The following is a 22,759-nucleotide window of genomic DNA, read 5'->3' on the forward strand; positions in this document are numbered from 1 at the left end:
GAGGGCCTGAGTCTGTTGCAATGTTGAGCATTGAGAATGTCTTGGTTGTTGCACAAGTGGCGAAGTACGCTGATACGGAATTGTGGGTGTTAGGAAATGGAATGCATGGCCACATATACATTGATATCTATTATGATAGGTGTCAGAGCAGCTGTTTATGTAATTAGCATGCCTGTTGACAACAACTTTGTCACAGCCCTTTTTACTGCACTGTGTCACACATACTCACTCATGAAACAGTACAGATGAAGATGTATGGAGGTCTCTTGGGGGGCTTATGTAGGAGACACTTGCACCACTGGTGCCTCAGTACCCTTCAGATCTAAATTGAGGCTGCAGTAGTGCCAGGAGCCACATTGTGCTGGACAACAGTCAGTATAGTAAACATTTAGGCCCATATTTATACTTTTTTACGCAAATCAACGCTAGGGCAGATTCGCGTCAAAAAGTTTACCGCTCGCTAACACCATTCCAACGCGCCAGCCGGGCACCTTATTTATGGAATGACGTTAGCTGGCACTGCAGCCTGGTTAGCATAATAAATGATGGTAACCGGACAGCGGGGCGAAGGGAAGGGTTGTGCGCCAAAGAATGGTGCAAGTCAGGTTAGAGTCTAAAATATTGGCTCTAACCTGACTTGCGCCATTTTTTGACACACAACCCCCATGGAAATAACTCCTGTCTTAGCAAAGACAGGAGTCATGCCCCCATACCCATGGCCATGCCCAGGGGACAGTATTGGGGCCCCCTATGCCACTTTAAAAAAAAATGATACTTACCTGCACTTACCTGCACTCACCATGGATGGGTCCCTCCATTCATGGGTGTCCTCCAGGGGTGGGCAAGGGTGGCAGGGGGTGTGCCTGGGTGCAGGGAAGGGCACTTGTGGACTGCTTCCATGGTCTCCCATCATGGAAATGAGTCCACAGGTCCCTTAACGCCTGCCCTGCCCCAGGCGTTAAAAAACTGCGCAAATCCAGCTGGGCGCCTTATTTTAAGGCCCACCTCCTCCTGTGCGTAATTTTGACGCTGGAGGATAAATAAGGCGCACATACCTTAGAGTCATTTTTTGCACGGGAATGCCTACCTGGCATGTCATTAGCGCAAGGTAGGTTTTCACATACAAAAAATTACTCAAACTCCATAACTTTGGCGCTAGATGTGTCTAGCGCCAAAGTATAAATATGGAGTTAAGTTTGCGGTGAATTTAAGTAAAAAAATATGACGCAAATCGGGCACAAACAGAGTATAAATATGGGCCTTAGTACTCAACTCAGCTCCAGATGATTGGGGGAAATGTCTATGGATTGTCCCAAGCTAGCTCTCAGCAGAATTACCAACAAGGTCCTGCCATCATGATATTTGTGAGTGATCTTGGTCACATCACATGTGCATATGATGTGAATGCTGAGTGCGTACCTGATACTTTGATGATGTCAGACATGCATATGCACATGAGGTACAATATATAAGAATACTGTAGCAGCACCCAATTCAGTGCCAAATTACTGTGGCCCTAAAGGCACCCATACAGCCACCATGTGTGTGACACAGTACGCATTTTTCACAGTATAGCACAGGGTAGGGGGCATAAGTTACGTAATCTGTAGACAACTTTAATGTGCCGGTCAGGCTTTGGCCAAACTTTATGGGGACATTGCATTATTTGTACATGTGGGCATATCATGAGCAATAGTGTGCTCCTTTGTAATGTATGCTCAGACCAGGTCTCAAACCAGGACACATGAATTAAGCTTTACCAAACCTTCAAATAGCCGGTGGGAAGGTTCCAGGCCCCCTATCAGATGACCCCCACATTGCATCCATGATGCCTGAACAAGTCTTGATCTAGCAACAGGGTTGTCAAAGTGATGGATTGCATACAAAGCCCCCCATATTGACAAGGGCACAGGAAATCAAAACTTGTTGGGCCACGTGATCCTCACAAGTTTGATAACACAAATGTTGAGCAAGGACCCATCTGTCCACTCACCTCTGGGTCGTGATGGTCAACAAAGAGAAGCCATCATTCCAGTGACATGTACATGATACCATAGATGTCTGGTAAAAAATAGTCATAGATTAGGAGTAAGTCATTATTGAGGAATGTGTAGTGAACTACATGTGTCATCTGCAGATGCAGTGTACATTGTATCTGTTCTAACTCCAACCAATGCTGTATATAATGCTTTATTCTCCTCATTTTTCAGCTGCCAATATGACACCTGAGGAATGACATGCATTCCACAAAAGGGCAGACATATACCGTCACATTTTGGATATGAATGCCGGGTACCAGAGGATGGCAAAGAGGTTCTGGAAGGTTAAAGCCACAGGGGCATGGTGTTCTTACGCACATGGGGGACTTCCGCAGCAGCCACAAAAACAGCAGTCCACATTGTGGAAAACTTCAGGGATCCAGGGGGCCTCTGCGGGTCCGACCCCTCCACATCTGCTGCACCTGTCACAAGCCAGCGACTTGTGCAGCCACCTACTGTAGTCTTCAGCCCAAACTTTGAAAGTGACATGAGACAGGACATGGCCGCCATAATGGCCAGATTGGACAGGTTGGTGCAGGAAAGTGCCAAATAATCGCAAGTTACTTAAGTACAGCAAAAGAAAATTAAAGAAATTGTGATGTGTTAGTCGCACAACCTCCGAGTACCTTTCCTCTACCTTTTAATGTTGTTAATTTTTTTTAACTGGGTTTTAGATGGGTAGTGTTAGGCTAGTGAAATAGTGTAGGGAAGGCATAGGTTATAGTAAGTATATTTGGGGGGGAGTTTTAGTACATTGTTTAATGGGGGGTTGAATGGGAGGGTTACGCTGGGGTATATGTGTAAAAAAAAAAGAAAATTAATAAAAATGACAAAAAAATATGTATTTGTTTAGGCCATAGGTTAAGTAAGTACAAGTGGTGTCATAGTTTATTAGACTTATGCGTACAAAAAATTGGACACATCTAGGAGGTACATCTCTCTACCATTACTACCTTCCACATATTTGTATAATATTTTATGATATGGTAACTTACACTCCTGGTCCTATACATTATGTATAACTACATTTCCTATTTACTGTCACTTACACATACTACAGACATGACTTCTTTTGATGACAATAGAGATACCCTAGCAGCTGAATTATTTTCTTCTAAATCAATGTTAGCTAAAGAAAAGAAAATCATACCTATACAGGAAGGTCTCCAAAATTTTTTATTAGACTCAAACGTTTAAAAAAACAAGCACTCTCAAGATGGTGGGATGCCACTGCTTTAAAGAGAATTGAAACAAGTCCCTAGTGGACTTCAAGTTATTATATTTCATTCATTTGATGACTTGGACCCAGACCTACTGGGAGAATCGGAACACCTAATTTCCTCATCCTCAATTGGTATGATGAACATTCTCATCAGACATGCCGACAGAAAAAGGGACAAGTTATTGACAGATATTGCTTCTCTGGAACAAGATATTAAGATTATGAATTTGCCAGAAGCAACCGAAAAAACAAAACTTTCCTCAAAGAAATACTCAACACACATCAACTCTACATCAAAGATAAAAAAATTGAAAAAACTCAAAAGAGATGAGAATGACTACCTTCACGGTCGGATTTCTACATTTTCTCACAAATTTGACCAGGTTAAAAATGATACCCAATCTAAATTTACAACTACAGTTCTAGTACGATGCTACCTAAATGTAACAGAACCATCAAGAACATACAGGATATTCATATGGTTGTATCTCTTGATACTATGGCTACATCCACTTCCAGTTTTGAGGAGCTTTTAGAACACCTAGATATCCAGCCCAATCTAGAACTAGACAGTGGACTTCGACCTAAATCTTCCTTTATACCTACTCTACCCTTAGACAATCATATTGATATTGTCTACAAAGCGGTGAGTGCAGATCTATTCACCCTGGAGGACAAACATAGACAGATGGATCTGGCTAAAGAAACAATCTGAAACCAGCCAAACGTAGAGCTCTAAACAGACTATCCACAAGAGTAGATGTCAGAATCAGAGAAGCAGACAAAGGTGGCAACGTGGTGGTGATGAATAAAGAAGACTATGGGCCTCATTACAACCCTGGCAGTCAAAGACCGCCAGGGCTGTTTTGTCGATTGCACTGCCAACAGGCTGGCAGTGCAATCTTGGGTATTACGACCGCGGCAGAAGCGCCGTGGTCGCACCGCTGGGACCTGCGGTTTTCTGCCACAGTGGTCCCGGCGGATTTAATCCTCCTGCCCAGGGGATTACGAATTGCCCTCCAGCCAGCCTTTTCATGGCGGTAGGAACCGCCATGAAATGGCTGGCAGAAAGGGGAGTTGTGGGGCCCATGGGGGCCCCTACACTGCACATGCATCAGGCATGGGCAGTACAGGGGCCCCCTGGCACAGCCCAATGGAGCTATTCACTGTCTGCATAGCAAACAGTGAAAAGCTCCATGGGTGCAACTGCACCCGTCGCACCGCCACAACACTGCCAGCTCCATTTTGAGCCGGCTCCCGTGTTGCGGCTGACATGCCCGCTGGGCCAGCGGGCAGAAACTTGGTTTCCGCCTGCCGGCCCAGCGGGGATGTCGAAATGGCCACCGCAGTAATTACAACTTGGCGGGAGGATGTTGCCTCCCGCCAATGTTGTAATGAGGGCCTATATGACTGAAACTGACACACAACTAGGAGACACAAATGCATACTTACGACTTCACCCTCTAAGGCCATGTGGGATGCAGCTCCCTCCTGCTCTGGTGACACTGCTCCTCCGCCAGATGATGCTAATGCACGCAAGAACAGGGTGACGAAACAAAAAGGGGGGGAAGACAGAAGAAACACATGTTCAGTGCATGCAACACCACTACCGTTGGCGGACACAACACACAGGGAGCAGCCCTATGCACTGGGCCATGCACTAACAGTTCTTAGGAAATTCACATGCCCATGGGGGACGATGCCTAAGCCCAATTGCTGCACACCTGGAAGCCACAGGAGCCTGACTAGGTGTAGATGGCTATTACCAGTAGTGGGGTTGGGGTACCACAGAGCCTGCCTAACAAGGGACCTAGCCTACCAAGTTCGCCCTGGCCTAGGGGAACCCACTGCCCACTTCCCCCACCCAGACACCTCGTAAAGTGCACGAGTCAGCTGAATGAGAGTGTACTCACCCCTTTGTGGCTGCTGTGATACCCTCAAGCGCCCATCCAACTCCAGATAGGCCACCACCAGGATCCGGTACATCAGGGGCCTCATGGTGCGACAGGCACCCCTTCCACGTTGGGAGACCATCCCCAGATGGGCCTCCGCCGTCTTCTTGCTCCAGCGGTGCAGGTCCTCCATCTTTTCTGGCAGTGGGTGCTCCGTCTATGGTAGACCCCCAGGGTCCGAAAGTCCTTGGCGATGGCGCGCCAAATGCCCTTCTTCTGGTGGGCGCTGACCTAGAGGATAAGTGAAGTTAGAATGGATGTTACTATCCTGTACATTTCATCTCACGCATTCCCAAACACCTCCCACCCTGGGCCAGACATACATACACACACACTATCCTGACATGTTGGCCTGTCCCCCTGCCCACCCTCATCCATCCACAACACTCCACACAATCATGTGCCGTCCACCATGCTCACAGTGTACTCACCTTTTTGTCTGGAGGACCGTACAGTTGCGTATACTGGGGGAGGACCCCATCCACCAGTTTCTCCAACTCCTCCGAAGTGAAGGCAGGGGCCCTTTCCCCAGACACTGTAGCCATCGTCACTTCCAGACACAGGTCACAGCAGCACTTGCAGTGTAGGTCCTCTCCTGTTGAAGGTCAGGTATCAAGTGAGGGAACAGTTAGAAAATGTCGGCCACATCCACGGCGGTGAGTACCGTCACTGCCGGCGTATATTGTCATTGGCTCCTGGGACCCATAGGGCCCAATGTTAACCAATGCTAAATTGCGCCGCGTTCTTCGACCGCCTAATGCGACGGTGTACTACGCCAGCGCAGTTACCTCATTTCCCCTTGTCCCACCTTACAGGTGAGGCAGCCGCCATTTCAGGGGGCCATATGGCAGGTAAAAAAAACTGCATCACACCTATTTAGGCCTGGAATACGAACAGTTAAAGGCACATTGTGAATTACCAACGTTTTAGCAAATAACACAATGTGATACCTAAGTGTTGGATGACCCTCTACTCACTGTTCTCCTCCATAGGGCACGTCTGCTGGGGTAGGTGATGAGATGGCGGTAGTCTCCGGTGTACAGACCCTTGGTGGACCTGTCGACAATGGAAGAGAGACACATCATTATCAATTACAGACTTGATCGTGCAACAATCCTGGAACTGTGTGCCCAGTTGGAGTCAGACCTGATGTCAGCTATCCGCCAACCCACAGGAATCCCCCCTCTAGTGCAGGTTCTGTCTGTACTCCATTTCCTGTCCAGTGGGTCTTTTCAAACAACAGTGGCCATGGCATCAGGGATGTCCCAGCCAATGTTCTCTAACGTGTTGTCCAGAGTGTTGCCTGCCCTGCTGAAACACATGCAGAGCTACATCGTTTTCCCTCAAGTGGAGGATTTGCCCACAGTGAAAAGTGACTTCTATGCCTTGGGACATATCCCCAACATCATTGGTGCCATTGATGGTAAACATGTGGCATTTGTCCCTCCCCACAGGAATGAAAAGGTGTACAGAAACCGGAAAAGCTACCATTCAACGAATGTGCAGATGGTGTGTTTGCAGGCCAGTACATCTCCCATGAATGCAAAGTATCCTGGCTCAGTGCATGACGCTTACATTTTGAGGAATAGCAGCATCCCTTATGTGATGGGGGCAACTCCACAGGCACCGGGTGTGGCTAATAGGTGAGCCCAAGGTCCCAAAACAGTTGACAGAGGTGTCTGGGTATGGGGTTGTCCCTAAGGGCTAGTGTCTGTCTATCAGTTGTCCCTTGACATTTGCAGGTGACTCTGGTTACCCCAACCTGTCATGGCTACTGACCCCAGTGAGGAATCCCAGGACAAGGGCAGAGGAACGCTACAATGAGGCACATGGGTGAACTAGGAGGATTATAGAACACACCTTCAGCCTCCTGTGCCGCCATCTTACAGGTGGCTTCCTATACTACTCACTGAAGAAGGTGTGCCAGATAATCGTGGCCTGCTGTATGTTGCACAACCTGGCTTTGCGACACCAGGTGCCTTTTCTGCAGGAGGATGGGCCAGATGGTGGTTTTGTGGCAGCTGTGGAGCCTGTGGACAGTGAAGATGAGGAGGCAGAAGAAGAAGATGTAGACAACCGAAACAACATCATCATGCAATACTTCCAGTGAGACACAGGTAAGAAGATGGAACTGCTTCCCACATCTCATACTATTGTTGGAGCTAGACTAAGTCTGCCATTTTCACTCAGTGTATGGACCCTGACTTGTTACTTTGCCTTTCCATTTCACAGATCTGGGTCCCACTTTGTGCCATCTGCTATGTTTACTGCTGGCCTACAGCTGTGTTACCTTGGTATGTGAACAAGTACATTAACATTGCTATATGCCAGAGGTATTGCAATTACACATTTTGAAAGCACAGACTGACTCCAGATTGTTTTGTGATTCAAGGGTGTTTATTTCTGTGCAAATAAGTGGAGGGGGTTGTGAAATGGGCTGGGGTGATGGTGGAGGAATGTCCATGGCAGAGTCCAGTCTATTTGTATCACAGGTTCATTGTCCAATGGGGCATAGGAAGTGGAGCAATGGCAGTTTAAGGTGGACAGGGTGACAAAGTGGGACAGAATGGGTGACATTCAGGGGGGTCTTATTTCCTGGCGGAGTCTTGGCAGTGTTCTCTGTCTTGTTCCTGGATCTCAGGGACCATTTGCGGGCTGGTTCTCCTTCTGCAGGGGGTGGAGTGCTGGTGGTCTGGTGTTCCTGTGGCGGTGCCTCCTGTCCACTAGCGCCGGCGGAGGTGGAGGGCTGTTCATCGTCCAGGCTAGTGTCAGGGGCCCGTTGGTGTGTCATTGTGTCCCTCCTGGTGTTGACAAGGTCTGCCAGTACCCCTGCAATGGTGACCAGGGTATTGTTAATGGACTTCAAGTCCTCCCTGATCCCGAGGTAGTGTTGCCGCTGGGTCTCCTGAAACTTGCCCAGTACCGTGCCCATGGTCTACTGGGAATGGTGGTAAGCTCCCATGATGTTGGAGAGTGTCTCGTGGAGAGTGGGTTCCCTGGGCCTGTCCTCCCCCATCGCACAGCAGTCCTCCCAGCTTCCCTGTTATCCTGTGCCTCTGTCCCCTGAACCGTGTGCCCACTGCCACTGACCCCGAGTCCCTGATTTTCTTCGGTTGGTGGGTTTGCCTGGGTTCCCTGTAGTGGTAGACACACTGCTGATTGACGTGTCCTGGGGACAGAGGGATGGGCCTGCTGGGTGGGTGCTGTGGTTTTGTTTCCTGAGGGGGGAGGTTCTGTAGTGGTTTGTGCCTGTGTCAGGGAAACCGACTGTCCCAAGGTCCCTGATGGGCCGGGCTGGTCATCTTGATCCAGGCGTGCAGAGCTGCTGTCTGCACTGTGGGCCTCTTCTGTGGGGGGACTGGATATGTCTGGTACCTCCTGTCCGGTGACGTTGGGTATGGGTCCTGTTGGGGTGTGAATGCATAATCTTAGTATCTGTGTGTGCCATCTTTTGCAATGGGTGAGTTAACCTCTACTCCTGTGCTTGCATTATTGCCATGGCCCTTGTGTGAACGGTGGTTTTGGGGCATGCGTGAGTCTCTCTAATGGACATGATTTGGTGATGGGTGTCAATGCATTGGTGTTACATGCAGGGCTTGGTTTTGGAATGTGTGGGTTGTGGTAGTGGGGTATCTGTGGGGTGTTGGGGTGATGGGTGTGAGGGTGAGGGTGGGAGTATGTGATGGCATGCAGGTAGGGTGGGGGATATAGTAGTAAAGATATGACTTACCAGAGTCCAGTCCTCCTGCTACTCCTGCGAGGTCCTCAGGATGCATGATTGCCAAGACTTGCTCCTCCCATGTTGTAAGTTGTGGGGGAGGAGGTGAGGGTCCACCGCCAGTCCTCTGTACAGCAATCTGGTGTCTGGATACCACGAAACATACCTTCTCCCGTAGGTCATTCCACCTCTTTCTGATGTCATCCTGTGTTCTTGGATGCTGTCCCACTGCGTTGACCCTGTCGACGATTCTCCGCCATAGCTCCATCTTCCTAGCAATGGATGTCTGCTGCACCTGTGATCCGAATAGCTGTGGCTCTACCCGGATGATTTCCTCCACCATGACCCTGAGCTCCTCCTCAGAAAACCTGGGGTGTCTTTGAGGTGCCATGATGTGGTGTGGGTGATGTGTGAGGTGCTTTCTGTTGTGATGTGTGAGAGGATGCGTTGGTGTGTGTTGTTTGAGGTGCGTGGATGTTGTATTAGTGATGGTGTTCTGTGACTGTATATGCTGGTGTTTTGTTAGCTAATCTCTCTCTCTGAACTTCTTTCAAATTTTTGGTTGTAAGGGTTTGTGGGTGATGTGGGTGTGTGCTTTATATTGGATTGGGTGTGTGGGTGTGGTGTGTGTATGTGTATCAGGTGTGTGTATTTGGAATTGTCCAATGTGGTTGTGTTTTGTAAGTGTGTGTGTATTTTGAGCGCAACAGTGTGTACCGCCAATGGATTACCGTGGTTGAATTGCCGCTGCTTTGATTCGTGGGTCGTGATAGTGTGGGCGTATTCTTGTTGGCGTGACGGTGTGGGTTTTGGTATCGCCAGTTTATCACTGACCTTTGGTGTGGCGAACTTGTGTGGGTCTCTGTATTGTGGCGGATTCCGAGCTGTGAGTCGTAATACTTGTAGCGGAATTCCGCTGCTGCAACGGTATGTTGGCGGTCTTCCGCACGGCGGAAAGCAGGATTTACCACCAGGGTTGTAATGAAGGCCTGAGTCTGTTGCAATGTTGAGCATTGAGAATGTCTTGGTTGTTGCACAAGTGGCGAAGTGCGCTGATACGGAATTGTGGGTGTTAGGAAATGGAATGCATGGCCACATATACATTGATATCTATTATGATAGGTGTCAGAGCAGCTGTTTATGTAATTAGCATGCCTGTTGACAACAACTTTGTCACAGCCCTTTTTACTGCACTGTGTCACACATACTCACTCATGAAACAGTACAGATGAAGATGTATGGAGGTCTCTTGGGGGGCTTATGTAGGAGACACTTGCACCACTGGTGCCTCAGTACCCTTCAGATCTAAATTGAGGCCGCAGTAGTGCCAGGAGCCACATTGTGCTGGACAACAGTCAGTAGAGTAAACATTTAGGCCCATATTTATACTTTTTGACGCAAATCAACGCTAGGGCAGATTCGCGTCAAAAAGTTTACCGCTCGCTAACACCATTCCAACGCGCCAGCCGGGCACCTTATTTATGGAATGACGTTAGCTGGCACTGCAGCCTGGTTAGCATAATAAATGATGGTAACCGGACAGCGGGGGCGAAGGGAAGACTAAGGGTTGTGCGCCAAAGAATGGTGCAAGTCAGGTTAGAGTCTAAAATATTGACTCTAACCTGACTTGCGCCATTTTTTGACACACAACCCCCATGGAAATAACTCCTGTCTTAGCAAAGACAGGAGTCATGCCCCCATACCCATGGCCATGCCCAGGGGACAGTATTGGGGCCCCCTATGCCACTTAAAAAAAAATGATACTTACCTGCACTCACCATGGATGGGTCCCTCCATTCATGGGTGTCCTCCAGGGGTGGGCAAGGGTGGCAGGGGGTGTGCCTGGGTGCAGGGAAGGGCACTTGTGGACTGCTTCCATGGTCTCCCATCATGGAAATGAGTCCACAGGTCCCTTAACGCCTGCCCTGCCCCAGGCGTTAAAAAACTGCGCAAATCCAGCTGGGCGCCTTGTTTTAAGGCCCACCTCCTCCTGTGCGTAATTTTGACGCTGGAGGATAAATAAGGCGCACATGCCTTAGAGTCATTTTTTGCACGGGAATGCCTACCTGGCATTTCATTAGCGCAAGGTAGGTTTTCACATACAAAAAATTACTCAAACTCCATAACTTTGGCGCTAGATGTGTCTAGCGCCAAAGTATAAATATGGAGTTAAGTTTGCAGTGAATTTGAGTAAAAAAATATGACGCAAATCGGGCACAAACAGAGTATAAATATGGGCCTTAGTACTCAACTCAGCTCCAGATGATTGTGGGAAATGTCTATGGATTGTCCCAAGCTAGCTCTCAGCAGAATTACCAACAAGGTCCTGCCATCATGATATTTGTGAGTGATCTTGGTCACATCACATGTGCATATGATGTGAATGCTGAGTGCGTACCTGATACTTTGATGATGTCAGACATGCATATGCACATGAGGTACAATATATAAGAATACTGTAGCAGCACCCAATTCAGTGCCAAATTACTGTGGCCCTAAAGGCACCCATACAGCCACCATGTGTGTGACACAGTACGCAATTTTCACAGTATAGCACAGGGTAGGGGGCATAAGTTACGTAATCTGTAGACAACTTTAATGTGCCGGTCAGGCTTTGGCCAAACTTTATGGGGACATTGCATTATTTGTACATGTGGGCATATCATGAGCAATAGTGTGCTCCTTTGTAATGTATGCTCAGACCAGGTCTCAAACCAGAACACATGAATTAAGCTTTACCAAACCTTCGAATAGCCGGTGGGAAGGTTCCAGGCCCCCTATCAGATGACCCCCACATTGCATCCATGATGCCTGGACAAGTCTTGATCTAGCAACAGGGTTGTCAAAGTGATGGATTGCATACAAAGCCCCCCATATTGACAAGGGCACAGGAAATCAAAACTTGTTGGGCCACGTGATCCTCACAAGTTTGATAACACAAATGTTGAGCAAGGACCCATCTGTCCACTCACCTCTGGGTCGTGATGGTCAACAAAGAGAAGCCATCATTCCAGTGACATGTACATGATACCATAGATGTCTGGTAAAAAATAGTCATAGATTAGGAGTAAGTCATTATTGAGGAATGTGTAGTGAACTACATGTGTCATCTGCAGATGCAGTGTACATTGTATCTGTTCTAACTCCAACCAATGCTGTATTTAATGCTTTATTCTCCTCATTTTTCAGCTGCCAATATGACACCTGAGGAATGACATGCATTCCACAAAAGGGCAGACATATACCGTCACATTTTGGATATGAATGCCGGGTACCAGAGGATGGCAAAGAGGTTCTGGAAGGTTAAAGCCACAGGGGCATGGTGTTCTTACGCACATGGGGGACTTCCGCAGCAGCCACAAAAACAGCAGTCCACATTGTGGAAAACTTCAGGGATCCAGGGGGCCTCTGCGGGTCCGACCCCTCCACATCTGCTGCACCTGTCACAAGCCAGCGACCTGTGCAGCCACCTACTGTAGTCTTCAGCCCAAACTTTGAAAGTGACATGAGACAGGACATGGCCGCCATAATGGCCAGATTGGACAGGTTGGTGCAGGAAAGTGCCAAATAATCGCAAGTTAATTAAGTACAGCAAAAGAAAATTAAAGAAATTGTGATGTGTTAGTCGCACAACCTCCGAGTTCCTTTCCTCTCCTTTTAATGTTGTTAATTTTTTTTAAATGGGTTTTAGATGGGTAGTGTTAGGCTAGTGAAATAGTGTAGGGAAGGCATAGGTTATAGTAAGTATATTTGGGGGTGAGTTTTAGTACATTGTTTAATGGGGGGTTGAATGGGAGGGTTACGCTGGGGTATATGTGTAAAAAAAAAAGAAAATTAATAAAAATGACAAAAAAATATGTATTTGTTTAGGCCATAGGTTAAGTAAGTACAAGTGGTGTCATAGTTTATTAGACTTATGCGTACTAAAAATTGGACACATCTAGGAGGTACATCTCTCTACCATTACTACCTTCCACATATTTGTATAATATTTTATGATATGGTAACTTACACTCCTGGTCCTATACATTGTGTATAACTACATTTCCTATTTACTGTCACTTACACATACTACAGACATGACTTCTTTTGATGACAATAGAGATACCCTAGCAGCTGAATTATTTTCTTCTAAATCAATGTTAGCTAAAGAAAAGAAAATCATACCTATACAGGAAGGTCTCCAAAATTTTTTATTAGACTCAAACGTTTAAAAAAACAAGCACTCTCAAGATGGTGGGATGCCACTGCTTTAAAGAGAATTGAAACAAGTCCCTAGTGGACTTCAAGTTATTATATTTCATTAATTTGATGACTTGGACCCAGACCTACTGGGAGAATTGGAACACCTAATTTCCTCATCCTCAATTGGTATGATGAACATTCTCATCAGACATGCCGACAGAAAAAGGGACAAGTTATTGACAGATATTGCTTCTCTGGAACAAGATATTAAGATTATGAATTTGCCAGAAGCAACCGAAAAAACAAAACTTTCCTCAAAGAAATACTCAACACACATCAACTCTACATCAAAGATAAAAAAATTGAAAAAACTCAAAAGAGATGAGAATGACTACCTTCACGGTCGGATTTCTACATTTTCTCACAAATTTGACCAGGTTAAAAATGATACCCAATCTAAATTTACAACTACAGTTCTAGTACGATGCTACCTAAATGTAACAGAACCATCAAGAACATACAGGATATTCATATGGTTGTATCTCTTGATACTATGGCTACATCCACTTCCAGTTTTGAGGAGCTTTTAGAACACCTAGATATCCAGCCCAATCTAGAACTAGACAGTGGACTTCGACCTAAATCTTCCTTTATACCTACTCTACCCTTAGACAATCATATTGATATTGTCTACAAAGCGGTGAGTGCAGATCTATTCACCCTGGAGGACAAACATAGACAGATGGATCTGGCTAAAGAAACAATCTGAAACCAGCCAAACGTAGAGCTCTAAACAGACTATCCACAAGAGTAGATGTCAGAATCAGAGAAGCAGACAAAGGTGGCAACGTGGTGGTGATGAATAAAGAAGACTATGGGCCTCATTACAACCCTGGCAGTCAAAGACCGCCAGGGCTGTTTTGTCGATTGCACTGCCAACAGGCTGGCAGTGCAATCTTGGGTATTACGACCGCGGCAGAAGCGCCGTGGTCGCACCGCTGGGACCTGCGGTTTTCTGCCACAGTGGTCCCGGCGGATTTAATCCTCCTGCCCAGGGGATTACGAATTGCCCTCCAGCCAGCCTTTTCATGGCGGTAGGAACCGCCATGAAATGGCTGGCAGAAAGGGGAGTTGTGGGGCCCATGGGGGCCCCTACACTGCACATGCATCAGGCATGGGCAGTACAGGGGCCCCCTGGCACAGCCCAATGGAGCTATTCACTGTCTGCATAGCAAACAGTGAAAAGCTCCATGGGTGCAACTGCACCCGTCGCACCGCCACAACACTGCCAGCTCCATTTTGAGCCGGCTCCCGTGTTGCGGCTGACATGCCCGCTGGGCCAGCGGGCAGAAACTTGGTTTCCGCCTGCCGGCCCAGCGGGGATGTCGAAATGGCCACCGCAGTAATTACAACTTGGCGGGAGGATGTTGCCTCCCGCCAATGTTGTAATGAGGGCCTATATGACTGAAACTGACACACAACTAGGAGACACAAATGCATACTTACGACTTCACCCTCTAAGGCCATGTGGGATGCAGCTCCCTCCTGCTCTGGTGACACTGCTCCTCCGCCAGATGATGCTAATGCACGCAAGAACAGGGTGACGAAACAAAAAGGGGGGGAAGACAGAAGAAACACATGTTCAGTGCATGCAACACCACTACCGTTGGCGGACACAACACACAGGGAGCAGCCCTATGCACTGGGCCATGCACTAACAGTTCTTAGGAAATTCACATGCCCATGGGGGACGATGCCTAAGCCCAATTGCTGCACACCTGGAAGCCACAGGAGCCTGACTAGGTGTAGATGGCTATTACCAGTAGTGGGGTTGGGGTACCACAGAGCCTGCCTAACAAGGGACCTAGCCTACCAAGTTCGCCCTGGCCTAGGGGAACCCACTGCCCACTTCCCCCACCCAGACACCTCGTAAAGTGCACGAGTCAGCTGAATGAGAGTGTACTCACCCCTTTGTGGCTGCTGTGATACCCTCAAGCGCCCATCCAACTCCAGATAGGCCACCACCAGGATCCGGTACATCAGGGGCCTCATGGTGCGACAGGCACCCCTTCCACGTTGGGAGACCATCCCCAGATGGGCCTCCGCCGTCTTCTTGCTCCAGCGGTGCAGGTCCTCCATCTTTTCTGGCAGTGGGTGCTCCGTCTATGGTAGACCCCCAGGGTCCGAAAGTCCTTGGCGATGGCGCGCCAAATGCCCTTCTTCTGGTGGGCGCTGACCTAGAGGATAAGTGAAGTTAGAATGGATGTTACTATCCTGTACATTTCATCTCACGCATTCCCAAACACCTCCCACCCTGGGCCAGACATACATACACACACACTATCCTGACATGTTGGCCTGTCCCCCTGCCCACCCTCATCCATCCACAACACTCCACACAATCATGTGCCGTCCACCATGCTCACAGTGTACTCACCTTTTTGTCTGGAGGACCGTACAGTTGCGTATACTGGGGGAGGACCCCATCCACCAGTTTCTCCAACTCCTCCGAAGTGAAGGCAGGGGCCCTTTCCCCAGACACTGTAGCCATCGTCACTTCCAGACACAGGTCACAGCAGCACTTGCAGTGTAGGTCCTCTCCTGTTGAAGGTCAGGTATCAAGTGAGGGAACAGTTAGAAAATGTCGGCCACATCCACGGCGGTGAGTACCGTCACTGCCGGCGTATATTGTCATTGGCTCCTGGGACCCATAGGGCCCAATGTTAACCAATGCTAAATTGCGCCGCGTTCTTCGACCGCCTAATGCGACGGTGTACTACGCCAGCGCAGTTACCTCATTTCCCCTTGTCCCACCTTACAGGTGAGGCAGCCGCCATTTCAGGGGGCCATATGGCAGGTAAAAAAAACTGCATCACACCTATTTAGGCCTGGAATACGAACAGTTAAAGGCACATTGTGAATTACCAACGTTTTAGCAAATAACACAATGTGATACCTAAGTGTTGGATGACCCTCTACTCACTGTTCTCCTCCATAGGGCACGTCTGCTGGGGTAGGTGATGAGATGGCGGTAGTCTCCGGTGTACAGACCCTTGGTGGACCTGTCGACAATGGAAGAGAGACACATCATTATCAATTACAGACTTGATCGTGCAACAATCCTGGAACTGTGTGCCCAGTTGGAGTCAGACCTGATGTCAGCTATCCGCCAACCCACAGGAATCCCCCCTCTAGTGCAGGTTCTGTCTGTACTCCATTTCCTGTCCAGTGGGTCTTTTCAAACAACAGTGGCCATGGCATCAGGGATGTCCCAGCCAATGTTCTCTAACGTGTTGTCCAGAGTGTTGCCTGCCCTGCTGAAACACATGCAGAGCTACATCGTTTTCCCTCAAGTGGAGGATTTGCCCACAGTGAAAAGTGACTTCTATGCCTTGGGACATATCCCCAACATCATTGGTGCCATTGATGGTAAACATGTGGCATTTGTCCCTCCCCACAGGAATGAAAAGGTGTACAGAAACCGGAAAAGCTACCATTCAACGAATGTGCAGATGGTGTGTTTGCAGGCCAGTACATCTCCCATGAATGCAAAGTATCCTGGCTCAGTGCATGACGCTTACATTTTGAGGAATAGCAGCATCCCTTATGTGATGGGGGCAACTCCACAGGCACCGGGTGTGGCTAATAGGTGAGCCCAAGGTCCCAAAACAGTTGACAGAGGTGTCTGGGTATGGGGTTGTCCCTAAGGGCTAGTGTCTGTCTATCAGTTGTCCCTTGACATTTGCAGGTGACTCTGGTTACCCCAACCTGTCATGGCTACTGACCCCAGTGAGGAATCCCAGGACAAGGGCAGAGGAACGCTACAATGAGGCACATGGGTGAACTAGGAGGATTATAGAACACACCTTCAGCCTCCTGTGCCGCCATCTTACAGGTGGCTTCCTATACTACTCACTGAAGAAGGTGTGCCAGATAATCGTGGCCTGCTGTATGTTGCACAACCTGGCTTTGCGACACCAGGTGCCTTTTCTGCAGGAGGATGGGCCAGATGGTGGTTTTGTGGCAGCTGTGGAGCCTGTGGACAGTGAAGATGAGGAGGCAGAAGAAGAAGATGTAGACAACCGAAACAACATCATCATGCAATACTTCCAGTGAGACACAGGTAAGAAGATGGAACTGCTTCCCACATCTCATACTATTGTTGGAGCTAGAATAAGTCTGCCATTTTCACTCAGTGTATGGACCCTGACTTGTTACTTTGCCTTTCCATTTCACAGATCTGGGTCCCACTTTGTGCCATCTGCTATGTTTACTGCTGGCCTACAGCTGTGTTACCTTGGTATGTGAACAAGTACATTAACATTGCTATATGCCAGAGGTATTGCAATTACACATTTTGAAAGCACAGACTGACTCCAGATTGTTTTGTGATTCAAGGGTGTTTATTTCTGTGCAAATAAGTGGAGGGGGTTGTGAAATGGGCTGGGGTGATGGTGGAGGAATGTCCATGGCAGAGTCCAGTCTATTTGTATCACAGGTTCATTGTCCAATGGGGCATAGGAAGTGGAGCAATGGCAGTTTAAGGTGGACAGGGTGACAAAGTGGGACAGAATGGGTGACATTCAGGGGGGTCTTATTTCCTGGCGGAGTCTTGGCAGTGTTCTCTGTCTTGTTCCTGGATCTCAGGGACCATTTGCGGGCTGGTTCTCCTTCTGCAGGGGGTGGAGTGCTGGTGGTCTGGTGTTCCTGTGGCGGTGCCTCCTGTCCACTAGCGCCGGCGGAGGTGGAGGGCTGTTCATCGTCCAGGCTAGTGTCAGGGGCCCGTTGGTGTGTCATTGTGTCCCTCCTGGTGTTGACAAGGTCTGCCAGTACCCCTGCAATGGTGACCAGGGTATTGTTAATGGACTTCAAGTCCTCCCTGATCCCGAGGTAGTGTTGCCGCTGGGTCTCCTGAAACTTGCCCAGTACCGTGCCCATGGTCTACTGGGAATGGTGGTAAGCTCCCATGATGTTGGAGAGTGTCTCGTGGAGAGTGGGTTCCCTGGGCCTGTCCTCCCCCATCGCACAGCAGTCCTCCCAGCTTCCCTGTTATCCTGTGCCTCTGTCCCCTGAACCGTGTGCCCACTGCCACTGACCCCGAGTCCCTGATTTTCTTGGGTTGGTGGGTTTGCCTGGGTTCCCTGTAGTGGTAGACACACTGCTGATTGACGTGTCCTGGGGACAGAGGGATGGGCCTGCTGGGTGGGTGCTGTGGTTTTGTTTCCTGAGGGGGGAGGTTCTGTAGTGGTTTGTGCCTGTGTCAGGGAAACCGACTGTCCCAAGGTCCCTGATGGGCCGGGCTGGTCATCTTGATCCAGGCGTGCAGAGCTGCTGTCTGCACTGTGGGCCTCTTCTGTGGGGGGACTGGATATGTCTGGTACCTCCTGTCCGGTGACGTTGGGTATGGGTCCTGTTGGGGTGTGAATGCATAATCTTAGTATCTGTGTGTGCCATCTTTTGCAATGGGTGAGTTAACCTCTACTCCTGTGCTTGCATTATTGCCATGGCCCTTGTGTGAACGGTGGTTTTGGGGCATGCGTGAGTCTCTCTAATGGACATGCTTTGGTGATGGGTGTCAATGCATTGGTGTTACATGCAGGGCTTGGTTTTGGAATGTGTGGGTTGTGGTAGTGGGGTATCTGTGGGGTGTTGGGGTGATGGGTGTGAGGGTGAGGGTGGGAGTATGTGATGGCATGCAGGTAGGGTGGGGGATATAGTAGTAAAGATATGACTTACCAGAGTCCAGTCCTCCTGCTACTCCTGCGAGGTCCTCAGGATGCATGATTGCCAAGACTTGCTCCTCCCATGTTGTAAGTTGTGGGGGAGGAGGTGAGGGTCCACCGCCAGTCCTCTGTACAGCAATCTGGTGTCTGGATACCACGAAACATACCTTCTCCCGTAGGTCATTCCACCTCTTTCTGATGTCATCCTGTGTTCTTGGATGCTGTCCCACTGCGTTGACCCTGTCGACGATTCTCCGCCATAGCTCCATCTTCCTAGCAATGGATGTCTGCTGCACCTGTGATCCGAATAGCTGTGGCTCTACCCGGATGATTTCCTCCACCATGACCCTGAGCTCCTCCTCAGAAAACCTGGGGTGTCTTTGAGGTGCCATGATGTGGTGTGGGTGATGTGTGAGGTGCTTTCTGTTGTGATGTGTGAGAGGATGCGTTGGTGTGTGTTGTTTGAGGTGCGTGGATGTTGTATTAGTGATGGTGTTCTGTGACTGTATATGCTGGTGTTTTGTTAGCTAATCTCTCTCTCTGAACTTCTTTCAAATTTTTGGTTGTAAGGGTTTGTGGGTGATGTGGGTGTGTGCTTTATATTGGATTGGGTGTGTGGGTGTGGTGTGTGTATGTGTATCAGGTGTGTGTATTTGGAATTGTCCAATGTGGTTGTGTTTTGTAAGTGTGTGTGTATTTTGAGCGCAACAGTGTGTACCGCCAATGGATTACCGTGGTTGAATTGCCGCTGCTTTGATTCGTGGGTCGTGATAGTGTGGGCGTATTCTTGTTGGCGTGACGGTGTGGGTTTTGGTATCGCCAGTTTATCACTGACCTTTGGTGTGGCGAACTTGTGTGGGTCTCTGTATTGTGGCGGATTCCGAGCTGTGAGTCGTAATACTTGTAGCGGAATTCCGCTGCTGCAACGGTATGTTGGCGGTCTTCCGCACGGCGGAAAGCAGGATTTACCACCAGGGTTGTAATGAAGGCCTGAGTCTGTTGCAATGTTGAGCATTGAGAATGTCTTGGTTGTTGCACAAGTGGCGAAGTGCGCTGATACGGAATTGTGGGTGTTAGGAAATGGAATGCATGGCCACATATACATTGATATCTATTATGATAGGTGTCAGAGCAGCTGTTTATGTAATTAGCATGCCTGTTGACAACAACTTTGTCACAGCCCTTTTTACTGCACTGTGTCACACATACTCACTCATGAAACAGTACAGATGAAGATGTATGGAGGTCTCTTGGGGGGCTTATGTAGGAGACACTTGCACCACTGGTGCCTCAGTACCCTTCAGATCTAAATTGAGGCCGCAGTAGTGCCAGGAGCCACATTGTGCTGGACAACAGTCAGTAGAGTAAACATTTAGGCCCATATTTATACTTTTTGACGCAAATCAACGCTAGGGCAGATTCGCGTCAAAAAGTTTACCGCTCGCTAACACCATTCCAACGCGCCAGCCGGGCACCTTATTTATGGAATGACGTTAGCTGGCACTGCAGCCTGGTTAGCATAATAAATGATGGTAACCGGACAGCGGGGGCGAAGGGAAGACTAAGGGTTGTGCGCCAAAGAATGGTGCAAGTCAGGTTAGAGTCTAAAATATTGACTCTAACCTGACTTGCGCCATTTTTTGACACACAACCCCCATGGAAATAACTCCTGTCTTAGCAAAGACAGGAGTCATGCCCCCATACCCATGGCCATGCCCAGGGGACAGTATTGGGGCCCCCTATGCCACTTAAAAAAAAATGATACTTACCTGCACTCACCATGGATGGGTCCCTCCATTCATGGGTGTCCTCCAGGGGTGGGCAAGGGTGGCAGGGGGTGTGCCTGGGTGCAGGGAAGGGCACTTGTGGACTGCTTCCATGGTCTCCCATCATGGAAATGAGTCCACAGGTCCCTTAACGCCTGCCCTGCCCCAGGCGTTAAAAAACTGCGCAAATCCAGCTGGGCGCCTTGTTTTAAGGCCCACCTCCTCCTGTGCGTAATTTTGACGCTGGAGGATAAATAAGGCGCACATGCCTTAGAGTCATTTTTTGCACGGGAATGCCTACCTGGCATTTCATTAGCGCAAGGTAGGTTTTCACATACAAAAAATTACTCAAACTCCATAACTTTGGCGCTAGATGTGTCTAGCGCCAAAGTATAAATATGGAGTTAAGTTTGCAGTGAATTTGAGTAAAAAAATATGACGCAAATCGGGCACAAACAGAGTATAAATATGGGCCTTAGTACTCAACTCAGCTCCAGATGATTGTGGGAAATGTCTATGGATTGTCCCAAGCTAGCTCTCAGCAGAATTACCAACAAGGTCCTGCCATCATGATATTTGTGAGTGATCTTGGTCACATCACATGTGCATATGATGTGAATGCTGAGTGCGTACCTGATACTTTGATGATGTCAGACATGCATATGCACATGAGGTACAATATATAAGAATACTGTAGCAGCACCCAATTCAGTGCCAAATTACTGTGGCCCTAAAGGCACCCATACAGCCACCATGTGTGTGACACAGTACGCAATTTTCACAGTATAGCACAGGGTAGGGGGCATAAGTTACGTAATCTGTAGACAACTTTAATGTGCCGGTCAGGCTTTGGCCAAACTTTATGGGGACATTGCATTATTTGTACATGTGGGCATATCATGAGCAATAGTGTGCTCCTTTGTAATGTATGCTCAGACCAGGTCTCAAACCAGAACACATGAATTAAGCTTTACCAAACCTTCGAATAGCCGGTGGGAAGGTTCCAGGCCCCCTATCAGATGACCCCCACATTGCATCCATGATGCCTGGACAAGTCTTGATCTAGCAACAGGGTTGTCAAAGTGATGGATTGCATACAAAGCCCCCCATATTGACAAGGGCACAGGAAATCAAAACTTGTTGGGCCACGTGATCCTCACAAGTTTGATAACACAAATGTTGAGCAAGGACCCATCTGTCCACTCACCTCTGGGTCGTGATGGTCAACAAAGAGAAGCCATCATTCCAGTGACATGTACATGATACCATAGATGTCTGGTAAAAAATAGTCATAGATTAGGAGTAAGTCATTATTGAGGAATGTGTAGTGAACTACATGTGTCATCTGCAGATGCAGTGTACATTGTATCTGTTCTAACTCCAACCAATGCTGTATTTAATGCTTTATTCTCCTCATTTTTCAGCTGCCAATATGACACCTGAGGAATGACATGCATTCCACAAAAGGGCAGACATATACCGTCACATTTTGGATATGAATGCCGGGTACCAGAGGATGGCAAAGAGGTTCTGGAAGGTTAAAGCCACAGGGGCATGGTGTTCTTACGCACATGGGGGACTTCCGCAGCAGCCACAAAAACAGCAGTCCACATTGTGGAAAACTTCAGGGATCCAGGGGGCCTCTGCGGGTCCGACCCCTCCACATCTGCTGCACCTGTCACAAGCCAGCGACCTGTGCAGCCACCTACTGTAGTCTTCAGCCCAAACTTTGAAAGTGACATGAGACAGGACATGGCCGCCATAATGGCCAGATTGGACAGGTTGGTGCAGGAAAGTGCCAAATAATCGCAAGTTAATTAAGTACAGCAAAAGAAAATTAAAGAAATTGTGATGTGTTAGTCGCACAACCTCCGAGTTCCTTTCCTCTCCTTTTAATGTTGTTAATTTTTTTTAAATGGGTTTTAGATGGGTAGTGTTAGGCTAGTGAAATAGTGTAGGGAAGGCATAGGTTATAGTAAGTATATTTGGGGGTGAGTTTTAGTACATTGTTTAATGGGGGGTTGAATGGGAGGGTTACGCTGGGGTATATGTGTAAAAAAAAAAGAAAATTAATAAAAATGACAAAAAAATATGTATTTGTTTAGGCCATAGGTTAAGTAAGTACAAGTGGTGTCATAGTTTATTAGACTTATG

Source organism: Pleurodeles waltl, chromosome 5 (assembly GCF_031143425.1).
Source record: "Pleurodeles waltl isolate 20211129_DDA chromosome 5, aPleWal1.hap1.20221129, whole genome shotgun sequence".
Lineage (NCBI taxonomy): Eukaryota > Metazoa > Chordata > Amphibia > Caudata > Salamandridae > Pleurodeles > Pleurodeles waltl.